The 16983-nt window shown below is 43.1% G+C and overlaps 1 pseudogene; it reads right to left on the bottom strand.

The window, feature by feature from the left end:
- The window catches only part of LOC125516587, a 36380-nt pseudogene extending 31300 nt beyond the window's left edge, over positions 1 to 5080 (bottom strand).
- Between the last annotated feature and the right edge of the window lie 11903 nt (positions 5081 to 16983).

Raw genomic sequence — 16983 nt, 5'->3', positions numbered from 1 at the left:
TAGCATTAAAATTCTTTTGCGAAGTAATAAATTCTTTAATATTAGATTCAAAATCAGAGGGAATCTTATTATAATTTCCATAAGAATTGTTGTAGGAATTACCATAATTATTAGAGGGATTACTAGGATAAGGCCTAGGACTAAAATTTCCTCTATACGCGTTGTAACCAAAATTGTTCCTACCAACAAAATTCACATCCATAGATTCATTATTATTCTCAATCAAAGTAGACAAGGGCATATCATTAGGATCAGAAGAAACACTCTTATTAGCAAATAATTTCATAAGTTCATCCATCTTTCCACTCAAAATATTAATTTCTTCTATCGCATGCACCTTTTTATTAGTAGATCTTTCAGTGTGACATTAAGAATAATTAACCATAATATTATCTAGGAGTTTAGTAGCTTCTCCTAAAATGATTTCCATAAAGTGCCTCCCGCGGCCGAATCTAAAAGATTTCTAGAAGCAAAATTCAATCCGGCATAAAAATTCTGAACAATCATCCACAAATTTAAACCATGAGTAGGTCAATTACGTATCATTAATTTCATTCTCTCCCAAGCTTGTGCAACATGTTCATGATCAAGTTGCTTAAAATTCATAATATCGTTTCTAAGAGAGATGATCTTAGCGGGAGGAAAATACTTAGAGATAAAATCATCTTTGCACTTATTCCATGAATCAATACTATTTTTAGGCAAAGACGAAAACCAAGCTTTAGCACACTCTCTAAGCGAAAAAGGAAATAGCTTCAATTTAACAATATCATTATCCACATCTTTCTTCTTTTGCATGTCACACAAATCAATGAAGCTATTTAGATGGGTAGTGGCATCTTCACTAGGAAGGCCGGAAAACGGACCTTTCATGACAAGATCAGCAAAGCAGTATTAATTTCACAAGATTCAGCATCGGTAAGAGGAGCAATCTGAGTGCTAATAAAATCATTGTTGTTGGTATTGGTGAAGTCACACAATTTAGTATTATCTTAAGCCATCGTGACAAGCAAGCAAACAAAAAGCAAGCGGAAAAAAGAGGCAAATAGAGAAAGAGAGGGAGGATAGAGAGAGAGAGAGGGCGAATAAAATGGCAAGGGTGAAGTAGGGGAGAGGGAAACGAGAGGCAAATGGCAAATAATGTAATGCATTAGATAAGGGTATGTGATGTGTACTTGGTATGTTGACTTTTGCGTAGACCTCCCCAGCAACGGCGCCAGAAATCCTTCTTGCTACCTCTTGAGCACTGCGTTGGTTTTCCCCGAAGAGGAAGGGATGATGCAACAAAGTAGCGTAAGTATTTCCCTCAGTTTTAGAGAACCAAGGTATCAATCCAGTAGGAGGCTACGCCTGAGTCCCTCGTACCTGCACAAAACAAATAAATCCTCGCAACCAATGCAAATAGGGGTTGTCAATCCCTATAAGGCCACTTACAAGAGTGAGATTTGATAGATATGATAAGATAATATTTTTTGTATTTTTATGATAAAGATGCAAAGTAAAATAAAGGCAAAGTAAATAGCAAAGGAAATAACTAAGTAGTAGGAGATTAATATGATAAAGATAGACCCGGGGGCCATAGGTTTCACTAGTGGCTTCTCTCGAGAGCATAAGTATTCTACGGTGGGTGAACAAATTACTGTTGAGCAAGTGACAGAATTGAGCATAGTTATGAGAATATCTAGGTATGATCATGTATATAGGCATCACGTCCGAGACAAGTAGACCGACTCTTGCCTGCATCTACTACTATTACTCCACTCATCGACCGCTATCCAGCATGCATCTAGAGTATTAAGTTAAAAACAGAGTAACGCCTTAAGCAAGATGACATGATGTAGAGGGATAGACTCATGCAATATGAAGAAAACCCCATCTTGTTATCCTCGATGGCAACAATACAATGTGTGCCTTGCTGCCCCTACTGTCACTGGGAAAGGACACCGCAAGATTGAACCCAAAACTAAGCACTTCTCCCATTGCAAGAAAGATCAATCTAGTAGGCCAAACCAAACTGATATTTCGAAGAGACTTGCAAAGATAACCAATCATACATAAAAGAATTCAGAGAAGATTCAAATATTATTCATAGATAGACTTGATCATAAACCCACAATTCATCGGTCTCAACGAACACACCGCAAAAAGGAGATTACATCGAATAGTTCTCCACAAGAGAGGGGGAGAACATTGTATTGAGATCCAAAAAGAGAGAAGAAGCCATCTAGCTACTAACTATGGACCCGTAGGTCTGAGGTAAACTACTCGCACTTCATCAAAGGGGCTATGGTGTTGATGTAGAAGCCCTCCATGATCGATGCCCCCTCCGGCGGAGCTCCGGAACAGGCCCCAAGATGGGATCTCGTGGATACAGAAAGTTGCAGCGGTGGAATTAGGGTTTTGGCTCCGTATCTGATCGTTTGGGGGTACGTAGGTATATATAGGAGGAAGGAGTACGTCGGTGGAGCAACATGGGGCCCACGAGGGTGGAGGGCGCGTCGGGGGGGGGGGGGGTAGGCGCGCCCCCTACCTCGTGGCCTCCTCTTTTCTTTCTTGATGTAGGGTCCAAGTCTCCGTGGTCTTGTTCGTTGAGAAAATCACGTTCCCGAAGGTTTCATTCTGTTTGGACTCCGTTTGATAATCCTTTTTTTGAAACCCTAAAACGGGCAAAAACCAGCAATTCTAGGCTGGGCCTCCGGTTAATAGGTTAGTCCCAAAAATAATATAAAAGTGGATAATAAAGCCCAATAATGTCCAAAATAGTAGATAAGATAGCATGGAGCAATCAAAAATTATAGATACGTTGGAGACGTATCAATCCTATATGCATATTAATACCCCTATGATTATGAACATGGATATGCTTTGTGAGTAGTTACGTTTGTTCCTGAGGACATGGGAGAAGTCTTGCTATTAGTAGTCATGTGAATTTGGTATTCTTTCGATATTTTGATGAGATGTATGTTGTCTCTCCTCTAGTGGTGTTATGTGAACGTCGACTACATGACACTTCACCATTATTTGGGCCTAGAGGAAGGCATTGAGAAGTATTAAGTAGATGATGGGTTGCTAGAGTGACAGAAGCTTAAACCCTAGTTTATGCGTTGCTTCGTAAGGGGTTAATTTGGATCCACATGTTTCATGCTATGGTTAGGTTTGCCTTAATACTTTTGTTGTAGTTGCGGATGCTTGCAATAGAGGTTAATCATAAGTGGGATACTTGTCCAAGTAAGGGCAGTACCCAAGCACCGGTCCACCCACATATCAAATTATCAAAGTACCGAACGCGAATCATATGATCGTGATAAAACCTAGCTTGACGATAATTCCCATGTGTCCTCGGGAGCGCTTTTCCCTATATAAGAGTTTGGCTAGGCTTGTCCTTTGCTACAAAAAGGATTGGGCCACCTTGCTGCACTTTATTTACTTTTGTCATTTGTTTCTCGTTACAAATTACCTTATCACAAAACTATCTGGTACCTATAATTTCAGTGCTTGCAGAGAATACCTTGCTGAAAACCGCTTATCATTTCCTTCTGCTCCTTGTTGGGTTCGACACTCTTACTTATCGAAAGGACTATGATAGATCCCCTATACTTGTGGTTCATCAATGTGTTACAGAACGAGTAAAGTGACTTGCCGATAACGAGATTGAATGAGGTATGGGATACCGATGATCGAATCTCGGGCAAGTAACATACCGATTGACAAAGGGAATTTTATACGGGATTGATTGAATCCACGACATCATGGTTCATCCGATGAGATCATCGTTGAACATGTGGGAGCCAACATGGGTATCCAGATCCCGCTGTTGGTTATTGGCTGGAGAGATGTCTCGGTCATGTGTGCATGATTCCCGAACCCGTAGGGTCTACACACTTAAGGTTCGATGATGCTAGGGTTATAGGGAAAGTCTGTAAGTGGTTACCGAATGTTGTTCGGAGTCCCGGATGAGATCTCAGACATAACGAGGAGTTTCGGAATGGTCCGGAGACAAAGATTTATATATTGGAAGTCCTTATTCGGTCGCCGGAAGTGTTCGGGGGTTTATCAGTATTGTACCGGGACCACCGAAAGGGTTTCAGGGGTCCACCGAGAGGGTCCACCTGCCCCGGAGGGCCATATGGGCTGAATATGGAGGGGGACCAGCCCCTAGGTGGGCCGAGCGTGAAACCCCCTAGGGCACATGCGCCTAGGGTTTGGGGGAACCCTAAAGGGGGCGCCCCCCTTGACTTGGGGGGCAAGCATCCCCCCCTTGGCCGCTGCCCCCCTCTAGATCCATCTGGAGGGGGCCGGCCTCCCTCTCCCTTGCCCCTATAAATAGAGGGGAGGTGGGAGGGCAGCCGCACCACATCCAAGGCGCAGCCCTCCCCCTCCCCAACACCTCCTCCTCCTCCCGCAATGCTTGGCGAAGCCCTGCCGGAGTACCACGCTGCTCCAACACCACCATGCCGTCGTGCTGCTGCTGGAGTTGTCTTCCCCAACCTCTCCCTCTCTCCTTGCTGGATCAAGGCGTGGGAGGCGCCATCGGGCTGCATGCGTGTTGAAGGCGGAGCTGTCATTGTTCGGCACTTGGATCGGAATCAACCGCGATCTAAATCGCCACGAGTACGACTCCCTCATCCGCGTTCTTGTAAAGCTTCCGTTTTGCGATCTTCAAGGTTATGAAGATACACTCCCCTCTCTCTCGTTGCTAGTCTCTCCATAGATTGATCTTGGTGATGCGTAGAAAATTTTAATTTCTGCAACGATCCCTAACAATGGGTCTCTCAGATTGAGCAGAAGGTTGTCACTCTTCAAATCAAAGTGCACGATTTTTTTGCGTGCAGATATTCCATAGAGATTGCAATGGCCATTGCCACAAGCAGCCGTCTATGCTAATTCATCCTACAGACAAAAAAAATCCAAGATGAAATTGATGTCTGAACTAATTGAGTGTTGGTGTGTTTGAAACTTACTTCCCCTTTCCTTGCAGAACTTGTCGAAGGGAACCATCCTTGATGTATTCTGTTACTGTCGCAACAGAACCACTAGGTCCTTCAAGCACAACACCATAGAATGCTACCAATATGAGCATCCAGGTTCCGCTATTGTTTATTGACCGGAGACGTGTCTCGGTCATGTCTACATACTTCTCGAACCCGTAGGGTCCGCACGCTTAAAGTTCGGTGACGATCGTAATTAAGGTTTTTGTGTTTTGATGTACCGAAGGTTGTTCGGAGTCTCGGATGTGATCACGGATATGACGAGGAGTCTCGAAATGGTCGAGACATAAAGATTGATATATTGGAAGCCTATATTTGGATATCAGAAATGTTCCGGGTGAAATCGAGAATTTACCGGAATATAGGGGGTTACTGGACCCCCCCGGGGGTTAATGGGCCTACCTGGGCCCTAAGGGAGAAGAGGAGGGCCGGCCAGGGCAGGCCATGCGCCCCCTCCCCCCTAGTCCGAATAGGACAAGGAAGGGGGGGGCGCCCCCCTTTCCTCTTTCCCCCTTCCCCTTTCCTTCTCCAACAAGGCAAGAGGGGGGAGTCCTACTCCCGGTGGGAGTAGGACTCCTCCAGGCGCACCCCTAGGGCCGGCAGCACCTCCCCTCTCCCTTCTTTATATACGGGGGCAAGGGGGCACCCCATGACAAACAAGTTGATCTTCATGATCGTTCCTTAGCCGTGTGCGGTGCCCCTTTCCACCATATTCCACCTCAGTCATATCGTAGCAGTGCTTAGGCGAAGCCCTGCGACGGTAGAACGTCATCACCATAATCACACCGTCGTGTTGACGAAACTCTCCCTCAACACTCGGCTGGATCGGAGCTCGAGGGACGTCACCGAGTTGAACGTGTGCAGAACTCGGAGGTGTCGTACGTTCGGTACTTGGATCGGTCGGATCGGGAAGACGTACGACTACTTCCTCTACGTTGTGTCAACGCTTCTATTGCCGGTCTACGAGGGTACGTAGACAACACTCTCCCCTCTCGTTGCTATGCATTACCATGATCTTGCGTGTGCGTAGGATTTTTTTGAAATTACTACGTTCCCCAACAGTGGTATCAGAGCCAGGTTTTATGCGTTGATGTTATGCACAAGTAGAACACGAGTTGTGGGCAATATAAGTCATACTGCTTACCAGCATGTCATACTTTGGTTCGGCGGTATTGTTGGATGAAGCGGCCCGGACCGACATTACGCGTACTCTTACGCGAGACTGGTTCTATCGACGTGCTTTACACACAGGTGGCTGGTGGGTGTCAGTTTCTCCAACTTTAGTTGAACCGAGTGTGGCTACGCCCGGTCCTTGCGAAGGTTAAAATAGCACCAACTTGACAAACTATCGTTGTGGTTTTGATGCGTAGGTAAAGACGGTTCTTTCTAAGCCCGTAGCAGCCACGTAAAACTTGCAACAACAAAGTAGAGGACGTCTAACTTGTTTTTGCAGGGCATGTTGTGATGTGATATGGTCAAGACATGATGCTAAATTTTATTGTATGAGATGATCATGTTTTGTAACCGAGTTATCGGCAACTGGCAGGAGCCATATGGTTGTTGCTTTATTGTATGCAATGCAATCGCGCTGTAATGCATTACTTTATCACTAAGCGATAGCGATAGTCGTGGAAGCATAAGATTGGCGAGATGACAACGATACTACGATGGAGATCAAGGTGTCGCGCCGGTGACGATGGTGATCATAACGGTACTTCGGAGATGGAGATCACAAGTACAAGATGATGATGGCCATATCATATCACTTATATTGATTGCATGTGATGTTTATCTTTTATGCATCTTATCTTGCTTTGATTGACGGTAGCATTATAAGATGATCCCTCACTAAATTATCAAAGTATAAGTGTTCTCTCTGAGTATGCACCGTTGTGAAAGTTCTTCGCGCTGAGACACCACGTGATGATCGGGTGTGATAGGCTCTATGTTCAAATACAACAGGTGCAAAACAGTTGCACACGCGGAATACTCAGGTTAAAACTTGACGAGCCTAGCATATAACAGATATAGCCTCGGAACACGGAGACCGAAAGGTCGAGCGTGAATCATATAGTAGATATGATCAACATAGTGATGTTCACCATTGATACTACTCCATCTCACGTGATGATCGGACATGGTTTAGTTGATTTGGATCACGTGATCACTTAGAGGATTAGAGGGATATCTTTCTAAGTGGGAGTTCTTAAGTAATATGATTAATTGAACTTAAATTTATCATGAACTTAGTACCTGATAGTATCTTTCTTGTTTATGTTTGATTGTAGATAGATGGCCCGTGTTGTTGTTCCGTTGAATTTTAATGCGTTCCTTGAGAAAGCAAAGTTGAAAGATGATGGTAGCAATTACACGGACTGGGTCCGTAACTTGAGGATTATCCTCATTGTTGCACAAAAGAATTACGTCCTGGAAGCACCGCTAAGTGCCAAGCCTGTTGCAGGAGCAACACCAGATGTTATGAACGTCTGGTAGAGCAAAGCTGATGACTACTCGATAGTTCAGTGTGCCATGCTTTACGGCTTAGAACCGGGTCTTCAACGATGTTTTGAACGTCATGGAGCATATGAGATGTTTCAGGAGTTGAAGTTAATATTTCAAGCAAATGCCCAGATTGAGAGATATGAAGTCTCCAATAAGTTCTATAGCTGCAAGATGGAGGAGAATAGTTCTGTCAGTGAACATATACTCAAAATGTCTAGGTATCATAATCACTTGACTCAACTGGGAGTTAATCTTCCTGTTGATAGTGTCATTGACAGAGTTCTTCAATCACTGCCACCAAGCTACAAAAGCTTCGTGATGAACTATAATATACAAGGGATGAATAAGACTATTCCCGAGCTCTTCGCGATGCTAAAAGCCGCGGAGGTAGAAATCAAGAAGGAGCATCAAGTGTTGATGGTCAATAAGACCACCAGTTTCAAGAAAAAGGGCAAAGGGAAGAAGAAGGGGAACTTCAAGAAGAACAGCAAACAAGCTGCTGCTCAGGAGAAGAAACCCAAGTCTGGACCTAAGCGTGAGACTGAGTGCTTCTACTACAAGCAAACTGGTCACTGGAAGCGGAACTGCCCCAAGTATTTGGCGGATAAGAAGGATGGCAAAGTGAACAAAGGTATATGTGATATACATGTTATTGATGTGTACCTTACTAATGCTCGCAGTAGCACCTGGGTATTTGATACTGGTTCTGTTGCTAACATTTGCAACTCGAAACAGGGGCTACGGATTAAGCGAAGATTGGCTAAGGACGAGGTGACGATGCGTGTGGGAAATGGTTCCAAAGTCGATGTGATCGTGGTCGGCATGCTACCTCTACATCTACCTTCGGGATTAGTATTAGACCTAAATAATTGTTAGTTGGTGCCAGCGTTGAGCATGAACATTATGTCTTGATCTTGTTTGATGCGAGACGGTTATTCATTTAAATCAGAGAATAATGGTTGTTCTATTTATATGAGTAATATATTTTATGGTCATGCACCCTTGAAGAGTGGCCTATTTTTTATGAATATCGATAGTAGTGATACACATATTCATAATGTTGAAACAAAAGATGTAGAGTTGATAATGATAGTGCAACTTATTTGTGGCACTGCCGTTTAGGTCATATCGGTGTAAAGCGCATGAAGAAACTCCATACTGATGGACTTTTGGAACCACTTGATTATGAATCACTTGGTACTTGCGAACCGTACCTCATGGGCAAGATGACTAAAACGCCGTTATTCGGTACTATGGAGAGAGCAACAGATTTGTTGGAAATCATACATACAGATGTATGTGGTCCAATGAATGTTGAGGCTCGTGGCGGATATCGTTATTTTGTCACCTTCACAGATGATTTAAGCAGATATGGGTATATCTACTTAATGAAGCATAAGTCTGAAACATTTGAAAAGTTCAAAGAATTTCAGAGTGAATTTGAAAATCATCGTAACAAGAAAATAAAGTTTCTACGATCTAATCGTGGAGGAGAATATTTGAGTTACGAGTTTGGTCTACATTTGAAACAAAGCGGAATAGTTTCGCAACTCACGCCACCCGGAACACCACAACGTAATGGTGTGTCCGAACGTCATAATCGTACTTTACTAGATATGGTGCGATCTATGATGTCTCTTACAGATTTACCGCTATCGTTTTGGGGTTATGCTTTAGAGATGGCCGCATTCACGTTAAATAGGGCACCATCAAAATCCGTTGAGACGACGCCTTATGAACTGTGGTTTGGCAAGAAACCAAAGTTGTTGTTTCTGAAAGTTTGGGGCTGCGATGCTTATGTGAAAAATCTTCAACCTGATAAGCTCGAACCCAAATCAGAGAAATGTGTCTTCATAGGATACCCAAAGGAGACTGTTGGGTACACCTTCTATCACAGATCCGAAGGCAAGACTTTTGTTGCTAAATTCGGAGTTTTTCTAGAGAAGGAGTTTCTCTCGAAAGAAGTGAGTGGGAGGAAAGTAGAACTAGATGAGGTAACTGTACCTGCTCCCTTATTGAAAAGTAGTACATCACAGAAACCGGTTTCTGTGACACCTATACCAATTAGTAAGGAAGCTAATGATAATGATCATGAAACTTCAGATCAAGTTACTACTGAACCTCGTAGATCAACCAGAGTAAGATCCGCACCAGAGTGGTATGGTAATCCTGTTCTAGAAGTCATGCTACTAGATCATGATGAACCTACGAACTATGAAGAAGCGATGGTGAGCCCAGATTCCGCAAAATGGCTAGAAGCCATGAAATCTGAGATGGGATCCATGTATGAGAACAAAGTGTGGACTTTGGTTGACTTGCCCGTTGATCGGCAAGCAATTGAGAATAAATGGATCTTCAAGAAGAAGACTGACGCTGACGGTAATGTTACTGTCTACAAAGCTCGACTTGTTGCGAAAGGTTTTCGACAAGTTCAAGGGATTGGCTACGATGAGACCTTCTCACCCATAGCGATGCTTAAGTCTGTCCGAATCATGTTAGCGATTGCCGCATTTTATGATTATGAAATTTGGTAGATGGATGTCAAAACTACATTCCTGAATGGATTTCTGGAAGAAGAGTTGTATATGATGCAACCAGAAGGTTTTGTCGATCCAAAGGGAGCTAACAAAGTGTGCAAGCTCCAGCGATCCATTTATGGACTGGTGCAAGCCTCTCGGAGTTGGAATAAACGCTTTGATAGTGTGATCAAAGCATTTGGTTTTGTAAAGACTTTTGGAGAAGTCTGTATTTACAAGAAAGTGAGTAGGAGCTCTGTAGTATTTCTGATATTATATGTGGATGACATATTATTGATTGGAAATGATATAGAATTTCTGGATAGCATAAAGGGATACTTGAATAAGAGTTTTTCAATGAAATACCTCGGTGAAGCTGCTTACATATTGGGCATTAAGATCTATAGAGATAGATCAAGACGCTTAATTGGACTTTCACAAAGCACATACCTTGACAAAATTTTGAAGAAGTTCAAAATGGATCAAGCAAAGAAAGGGTTCTTGCCTGTGTTACAAGGTGTGAAGTTGAGTAAGACTCAATGTCCGACCACCGCAGAAGATAGAGAGAAAATGAAAGATGTTCCCTATGCTTCAGCCATAGGCTCTATCATGTATGCAATGCTGTGCACCAGACCTGATGTGTGCCTTGCTATAAGTCTAGCAGGGAGGTACCAAAGTAATCCAGGAGTGGATCACTGGACAGCGGTCAAGAACATCCTGAAATACCTGAAAAGGGCTAAGGATATGTTTCTCGTATATGGAGGTGACAAAGAGCTCATCGTAAATGGTTACGTTGATGCAAGCTTTGACACTGATCCGGACAATTCTAAATCGCAAACCGGATACGTGTTTACATTGAATAGTGGAGTTGTCAGTTGGTGCAGTTCTAAATAAAGCATCGTGGCGGGATCTACATGTGAAGCGGAGTACATAGCTGCTTCGGAAGCATCAAATGAAGGAGTCTGGATCAAGGAGTTCGTATCCGATCTAGGTGTCATACCTAGTGCATCGGGTTCAATGAATTTTTTTGTGACAACACTGGTGCAATTGCCTTGGCAAAGGAATCCAGATTTCACAAGAGAACCAAGCACATCAAGAGATGCTTCAATTCCATTCGGGATTTAGTCCAAGTGGGAGACATAGAAATTTGCAAGATACATACGGATCTGAATGTTGCAGACCCGCTGACTAAGCCTCTTCCACGAGCAAAACATGATCAACACCAAGGCTCCATGGGTGTTAGAATCATTACTGTGTAATCTAGATTATTGACTCTAGTGCAAGTGGGAGACTGAAGGAAATATGCCCTAGAGGCAATAATAAAAGTTATTATTTATTTCCTTATATCATGATAAATGTTTATTATTCATGCTAGAATTGTATTAACCGAAAACATAATACATGTGTGAATACATAGACAAACAGCGTGTCACTAGTATGCCTCTACTTGAATAGCTCGTTGATCAAAGATGGTTATGTTTCCTAGCCATAGACATGAGTTGTCCTTTGATTAACGGGATCACATCATTAGGAGAATGATGTGATTGACTTGACCCATTCCATTAGCTTAGCACTTGATCGTTTAGTTTGTTGCTATTGCTTTCTTCATAACTTATACATGTTCCTATGACTATGAGATTATGCAACTCCCGTTTACTGGAGGAACACTTTGTGTGCTACCAAACGTCACAACATAACTGGGTGATTATAAAGGTGCTCTAAAGGTTTCTCCAAAGGTACTTGTTGGGTTGGCGTATTTCAAGATTAGGATTTGTCACTCCGGTTGTCGGAGAGGTATCTCTGGGCCCTCTCGGTAATGCACATCACTCAAGCCTTGCAAGCATTGCAACTAATAAGTTAGTTGCGGGATGATGTATTACGGAACGAGTAAAGAGACTTGCCGGTAACGAGATTGAACTAGGTATTTGATATACCGACGATCGAATCTCGGGAAGTAACATACCGATGACAAAGGGAACAACGCATGTTGTTATGCGGTCTGACCGATAAAGATCTTCGTAGAATATGTAGGAGCCAATATGAGCATCCAGGTTCCGCTATTGGTTATTGACTGGAGACGTGTCTCAGTCATGTCTACATACTTCTTGAACCCGTAGGGTCCGCACGCTTAAAGTTCGGTGACGATCGTAATTAGGGTTTTTGTGTTTTGATGTACCGAAGGTTGTTCGGAGTCCCGGATGTGATCATGGACATGACGAGGAGTCTCGAAATGGTCGAGACATAAATATTGATATATTGGAAGCCTATATTTGGATATCGGAAACGTTCCGGGTGAAATCGAGAATTTACCGGAATACCGGGGGTTACCGGAACCCCCCCGGGGGGTTAATGGGCCTACATGGGCCCTAAGGGAGAAGAGGAGGGTCGGCCAGGGCAGGCCGCGCGCCCCCCCCCCCCTAGTCCGAATAGGACAAGGAAGGGGGGGGGGGGCGCCCCCCTTTCCTCTTTCCCCCTTCCCCTTTCCTTCTCCAACAAGGCAAGAGGGGGGAGTCCTACTCCCGGTGGGAGTAGGACTCCTCCAGGCGCACCCCTAGGGCTGGCCGCACCTCCCCCTCTCCCTCCTTTATATACGGGGGCAAGGGGGCACCCCATGACAAACAAGTTGATCTTCGTGATCGTTCCTTAGCCGTGTGCGGTGCCCCTTTCCACCATATTCCATCTCAGTCATATCGTAGAGGTGCTTAGGCGAAGCCCTGCGACGGTAGAACATCATCACCGTCATCACACCGTCGTGTTGACGAAACTCTCCCTCAACACTCGGCTGGATCGGAGCTCGAGGGACGTCACCGATTTGAACGTGTGCAGAACTCGGAGGTGCCGTACGTTCGGTACTTGGATCGGTCGGATCGGGAAGACGTACGACTACTTCCTCTACGTTGTGTCAACACTTCCGTTGCCGGTCTATGAGGGTACGTAGACAACACTCTCCCCTCTCGTTGCTACGCATTACCATGATCTTGCGTGTGCGTAGGATTTTTTTTGAAATTACTACGTTCCTCAACACCCCCCCCCCCCCCCCCTTTGTACTCTTTCTTGCCCTCCACAAAAGACAATAGAGGACCAATTTTACTTGCTTCATTATCCACCAAAATGTAGGTTAAGTAATGAGTAACTGATCCATTGTCGCCTAGCTATTATATGTATACAACAAACTGAAACGAGTTGGCTCATCGATCGTGTGCTCATGTTTACGTTGATCACTGGAGAAGCCATGGGTAGGGGTGGGCATATAAACCGGAAACCGAAGGACCGAACCGTTTTGACCTGGACCGAAGCTGAAGTGACCGACACCGATTTTTTCGGTACTGAGATCGGTTAGTGATTTGTAGAAACCGAATTTGTTTCGGTAGTTTCGGTCCCCATGCTCGGTCAACCGAACAGACCGAAAACCGTCGAGGCCCTCCACTATCTCCTCCTTTCCACATCTCACAGCTCGCAGAACAGGGCAGCTAGCGACGTCCTGACCCCGACCGGCCCAGGCAGCTTTGATCGCTAACCTGGTCTGTAGAAGCCCTGTTCTATAGCCCACACAAACCAGCCCAGACAAGCAGCCGGCCAACACAGCCCAACGCAGCGCTGCTGTGCCCAGGTGCCAGCCCAGAGCCCACTTTGGTCTCTTCGGTACATAACCGAGTATCGAACCGATCGATCGGTCCACCGAAGGCTCGGTTCCACTAATTCCTGAAGACCGATTGGTGCTCGTTTTTCAGGAACCGATAAATGTAAATCACCGAAGTACCGAACCTTTCGGTTCGGGGGAACCGAACGCCCACCCCTAGCCGTGGGTAGCTAGACCAGCCGACAGTTCTAGCCTTTCATGGTTGCATCAAACGATGATGTCGCTTCCTCATCGTTCTCTTTCTGTATGCGTTACTTTTGAAAAACCATCTCACGGTTATTGTGTTGTTAAGTGATGGTTTCTGCCGATACTTTTTGTTAGATGGATTTTTTTTCAACATGTCTTTATTCTTTTTAAATAATTTAGTTGTGTAAAGTATCGATTGTTTTGACGTACTTTGATTTGATATTGTGTTACTACAGATGCCGGTTGTACTAATATCAACTTGATACTTACGTATAACCCTTGATCGACACAAACTAAGTCGATGGACGGCCACTGTACGTTTGCCCGAAAACTACTATAGACTAGCCGTTAATTGATATTGTATAGGTTTGATTGTTCGTTTGTAAGCTAGTTGATACTTGATAGGTATATTCTTATGCCTACATTTTATATCCTGTAATGTACATATGTTAAAAAACTGGACTGCTGTCTCACCTTTCCGGTATCATTGTAGGGTCCGTTTGGGAGCTCCCTTTTTTTCAAGAACTTTGTAATACTTCAGTTTCTTTAAAATATTGAAATACTTCATAGCGTTTGGATCCAATAAATATTGTGTTTTATAAACTAAGGTATGGTATAAAAACAGAAGTTTTTTTGCCATAATAAAAACTTCAATCCAGACTACTTTTTCTGTAAACTGAAGTATTATATAAAATTGAAATATTCGTTGCCCAATCACTCAAATACCTCATTATTGGAATACTGTTGTTTTAAAAAAAACTGAGAATTGTCTGGTACCAGCCATCAACTAGCAAGAACTAATGACTAACGGAACACAACATGCACTGAAGTTTAGTTATTTGAGATATATACAATCATGTGGACTTTTAGCGTCTCGGATAATCCTGGTACCGTATTAACCAGGGGCGGATCCGGGGATGCTAGCAGGGGTCAGACCCGAGTAATGCTACATATACATAAGTTTACATGGGTTTTACAAACAGGTGAGTTGTGATTGAAGGTTAAGGGGGAGGAGGGCCCCACCCCCATGAAAATCAGGGGGAAGTGGTTAGTTAGAAAGAAAGAATTCTAGTCAGCGTGTAATTATGTGTAACTCTTTGTATGTTTAGCATTATTGGTTCAGACCCCCCCCCCCCCCCCCCCCCCCCCACCCCCCCCCCCCCCCCCCCCCCACACACACACACACCCACCCACCCACACAATTTTCAGTAGGTAATACTAGGCAGGTCACTAAATTAGCCTATTGTTAATAATTATTTCATTGGAAAAAAATCCATTGGCCCATTGGGCATTGCATACAGGCCCAATACACTACATACAAGCCCACGTACCAGGCTTAGGCCACCGTGGAGGGGATACCCTACCTATCGCCTTCTGCGAGCTGGAAGGTTCGGCCCATCATTCTCTGGTGCACGTCCACAGCTATGTAACGATGCACATACTTTTATTAAGGAAGTTAGATCGCCACACTAGTTAGTGCCTTCTTCAAACAAAAAACTAGTCAGTGCGTGAGAAAAAATAATTCCGACCTTTCTACCATTTTTTAAATGTATAGATTTATTTTTTCAAAATGGTTCAGATTTTTAAAAAGTTATCCTTATCGAAAATGGTTCACATTTAAAAAGGTTTAGGAAAAACTGAAAACGAAAATGGTTCAGATTTTCAAAATATGGAAAAAGAAAAAAGATGAAAGACAACAAGAACTTAGAAAAGGTGTAAAAAGAAATAGAAAAATAGAACGAAAAAGAAATGGAGAAAAAAGGACGAACCTGATGATGGGCCAACCCACCTAGTTGATCCCTGTGGGCGAGTCGGTACTTCGAAATGAACTAAAATTCAGATACAAAAAATTATAGTGACCCAAAAATACCGATGCACCAAAAATAATAGTGACCCAAAATCCTCGGTGAACCAAAAATGCTGATGAACCAAAAACATAGCGAACCAAAACTTTCGGACCAAACAAATAGTGAAACAAATTTAATAGTGAACCAAAAATGCGGATGAACCAAAAAAATAGTGAACCAAAATTTTTGGTGAACCCCAAAAATATAGTGAAACCATCAGTGCCCCACAAATGTCGATGAACCAAAAATAATAGCGAACCAAAATTTTCGGTCAATCACAAATAATACTGAACAGAGAATGCGGATGCACCAAAATAATGGTGAACCAAATAATAGTGAACCAAAATTTATGGAAACCAGAACTAATAGTGAACCAAACAAATTTGGTGAACCAAAAATAATAGTGAACCAAAATTTTCGGTGCACCAAAAATGCCGATCAACCAAAAAAAGTAGTGAACCAAAATTTTCGGTGAACCAAAATGGTTCTAATTTTTAAAAATGGTTCCAAACTGAAAATGGTTGAATTTTTAAAAATGGTTCCAAACTGAAAATGGTTGAATTTTTAAAAATGGTTCCAAACTGAAAATGGTTCAATTTTTAAAATAGTTCCACATTTGAAAATAGTTCAGTTAAATAGAAACGAAAAAATGATTCAGATTTTTAAGATTTTAAAAACGAATATTTTCACATAAAGAAAAAATAAAACTAAAAATAAATAATAAAACAGAAAAAGAAATAAAAAAGAAGGAATAAAACGGAAAAGAAAAACAGAAAAGAAAAACATAAATAGAGAAGAAAATGGGAAAAAATGAAAACAAAAAAGTAGACAATAAAAAGATTAAAAAAGAAAGTTGGACATGAACGCATCGTAGCCCAGTCGCTGTGCCCCTATGACCTCGATGCCGAGATCCGAAGTTCAAATCCCTCATTTCCATCATGTTTTCTTATCTTTTCTCTTTAAAGAAAAACTAATGGGTCGACCTGCTTCGAACTCGTAAGCGGGCGAGTCCGAGTTACGACTCGCAACGGGCGATAAATAGGGTTTGCACCGTGGAGTAGGTAGACCAAGCGGCAAATTAATCGATTGGAAGTTACGCATTGTCTGCCTCTTCGTCTCCAGGTCTCCTCATCTGAGCATCTGGCTAGGGTGCTCGCTGCTCGCCGTCGTTCTGTCGTCTGCTCCGGGACACCTGAACTCATGAAGGTAATTCTGCCTCCCTACTGCTGTGTGCGTTGGTGTTCGGCAAATGAATGGATTAGTTATTAATTTCTATCTTTTATCAATTTGACGTGCTAAAAGAA

The sequence above is a fragment of the Triticum urartu genome, chromosome 6 (genome assembly GCF_003073215.2).
Source record: "Triticum urartu cultivar G1812 chromosome 6, Tu2.1, whole genome shotgun sequence".
In the NCBI taxonomy this organism is placed as follows: Eukaryota; Viridiplantae; Streptophyta; class Magnoliopsida; order Poales; family Poaceae; genus Triticum; species Triticum urartu.
The sequence above is the reverse complement of the archived record's forward strand: the minus strand, read 5'-3'. Positions and strand labels throughout refer to the sequence as shown.